Genomic DNA, 2,965 nt, shown 5'->3' on the forward strand with positions numbered 1-2,965 from the left:
TCTCTGTCCGTCCCTCTCTCTCTGTCCGTCCCTCTCTCTCTGTCCGTCCCTCTCTCTCTCTCTGTCCGTCCCTCTCTCTCTGTCCGTCCCTCTCTCTCTCTCTGTCCGTCCCTCTCTCTCTGTCCGTCCCTCTCTCTCTCTCTGTCCGTCCCTCTCTCTCTCTCTGTCCGTCCCTCTCTCTCTCTCTGTCCGTCCCTCTCTCTCTCTCTGTCCGTCCCTCTCTCTCTGTCCGTCTCTCTCTCTCTGTCCGTCCCTCTCTCTCTCTCTGTCCGTCCCTATCTCTCTCTCTGTCCGTCCCTATCTCTCTCTGTCCGTCCCTCTCTCTCTCTGTCCGTCCCTCTCTCTCTGTCCGTCCCTCTCTCTCTCTCTGTCCGTCCCTCTCTCTCTCTCTGTCCGTCCCTCTCTCTCTCTGTCCGTCCCTATCTCTCTCTCTGTCCGTCCCTATCTCTCTCTCTGTCCGTCCCTATCTCTCTCTCTGTCCGTCCCTATCTCTCTCTCTGTCCGTCCCTCTCTCTCTCTGTCCGTCCCTGTCTCTCTCTGTCCGTCCCTGTCTCTCTCTGTCCGTCCCTGTCTCTCTCTGTCCGTCCCTATCTCTCTCTCTGTCCGTCCCTCTCTCTCTCTCTGTCCGTCCCCATCTCTCTCTCTGTCCGTCCCTATCTCTCTCTCTGTCCGTCCCTCTCTCTCCCCCTGTCCGTCCCTATCTCTCTCTCTGTCCGTCCCTATCTCTCTCTCTGTCCGTCCCTCTCTCTCTCTGTCCGTCCCTATCTCTCTCTCTGTCCGTCCCTCTCTCTCTCTCTGTCCGTCCCCATCTCTCTCTCTGTCCGTCCCTCTCTCTCCCTCTGTCCGTCCCTCTCTCTCCCCCTGTCCGTCTCTATCTCTCTCTCTGTCCGTCCCCATCTCTCTCTCTGTCCGTCCCCATCTCTCTCTCTGTTTTCCCTCTCTCTCTGTCCTTCCCTCTCTCTCTCTGTCCTTCTCTCTCTCTCTCTGTCCGTCTCTCTCTGTCCGTCTCTCTCTCTCTCTCTGTCCGTCTCTCTCTCTCTCTCTGTCCGTCCCTCTCTCTCTCTGTCCGTCCCTCTCTCTCTCTGTCCGTCCCTCTCTCTCTGTCCGTCCCTCTCTCTCTCTCTGTCCGTCTCTCTCTCTCTCTGTCCGTCCCTATCTCTCTCTCTGTCCGTCCCTATCTCTCTGTCCGTCCCTATCTCTCTGTCCGTCCCTCTCTCTCTCTGTCCGTCTCTCTCTCTCTCTGTCCGTCCCTCTCTCTCTGTCCGTCCCTATCTCTCTCTGTCCGTCCCTATCTCTCTGTCCGTCCCTCTCTCTCTCTGTCCGTCTCTCTCTCTCTGTCGGTCCCTCTCTCTCTGTCGGTCCCTCTCTCTCTGTCCGTCCCTCTCTCTCTGTCCGTCCCTCTCTCTCTCTCTGTCCGTCTCTCTCTCTCTCTGTCCGTCCCTCTCTCTCTGTCCGTCCCTATCTCTCTCTCTGTCCGTCCCTATCTCTCTGTCCGTCCCTCTCTCTCTCTCTGTCCGTCTCTCTCTCTCTCTGTCCGTCCCTATCTCTCTCTGTCCGTCCCTCTCTCTCTGTCCGTCCCTCTCTCTCTCTGTCCGTCCCTCTCTCTCTGTCCGTCCTCTCTCTCTGTCCGTCCCTCTCTCTCTCTCTCTGTCCGTCCCTCTCCTCTCTGTCCGTCCCTATCTCTCTCTGTCCGTCCCTATCTCTCTCTGTCCGTCCCCCTCTCTCTCTGTCCGTCCCTCTCTCTCTGTCCGTCCCTCTCTCTCTGTCCGTCCCTCTCTCTCTGTCCGTCCCCTCTCTCTCTGTCCGTCCCTCTCTCTCTGTCCGTCCCTCTCTCTCTGTCCGTCCCTCTCTCTCTGTCCGTCCCTCTCTCTCTGTCCGTCCCTATCTCTCTCTGTCCGTCCCTCTCTCTCTGTCCGTCCCTCTCTCTCTGCCCGTCCCTATCTCACTGTCCGTCCCTCTCTCTCACTGTCCGTCCCTCTCTCTCACTGTCCGTCCCTCTCTCACTGTCCGTCCCTCTCTCTCACTGTCCGTCCCTCTCTCTCTGTCCGTCCCTATCTCACTCTCTCTGTCCGTCCCTCTCTCTCTCTGTCCGTCCCTATCTCTCTCTGTCCGTCCCTATCTCTCTCTGTCCGTCCCTCTCTCTCTCTGTCCGTCCCTATCTCTCTCTGTCCGTCCCTCTCTCTCTGTACGTCCCTCTCTCTCTGTCCGTCCCTCTCTCTCTGTCCGTCCCTCTCTCTCTGTCCGTCCCTCTCTCTGTCCGTCCCTCTCTCCGTCCCTCTCTCTCTGTCCGTCCCTCTCTCTCTGTCCGTCCCTCTCTCTCTGTCCGTCCCTCTCTCTCTGTCCGTCCTATCTCTCTCTGTCCGTCCCTCTCTCACTGTCCGTCCCTCTCTCTCTGTCCGTCCCTATCTCTCTCTGTCCGTCCCTCTCTCACTGTCCGTCCCTCTCTCTCACTGTCCGTCCCTCTCTCACTGTCCGTCCCTCTCTCTCACTGTCCGTCCCTCTCTCTCTGTCCGTCCCTATCTCACTCTCTCTGTCCGTCCCTCTCTCTCTCTGTCCGTCCCTATCTCTCTCTGTCCGTCCCTCTCTCTCTCTGTCCGTCCCTCTCTCTCTGTCCGTCCCTCTCTCTCTCTGTCCGTCCCTATCTCTCTGTCCGTCCCTCTCTCTCTGTCCGTCCCTCTCTCTCTGTCCGTCCCTCTCTCTCTGTCCGTCACTCTCTCTCTCTGTCCGTCACTCTCTCTCTCTGTCCGTCACTCTCTCTCTCTGTCCGTCCCTCTCTCTCTGTCCGTCCCTATCTCTCTCTGTCCGTCCCTATCTCTCTGTCCGTCTCTCTCTCTCTGTCCGTCCCTATCTCTCTCTGTCCGTCCCTATCTCTCTCTGTCCGTCCCTATCTCTCTCTGTCCGTCCCTATCTCTCTCTGTCCGTCCCTCTCTCTCTCTGTCCGTCCCTATCTCTCTCTGTCCGTCCC

This window comes from Salvelinus namaycush, chromosome 8, assembly GCF_016432855.1.
Source record: "Salvelinus namaycush isolate Seneca chromosome 8, SaNama_1.0, whole genome shotgun sequence".
NCBI classification, from domain to species: Eukaryota; Metazoa; Chordata; class Actinopteri; order Salmoniformes; family Salmonidae; genus Salvelinus; species Salvelinus namaycush.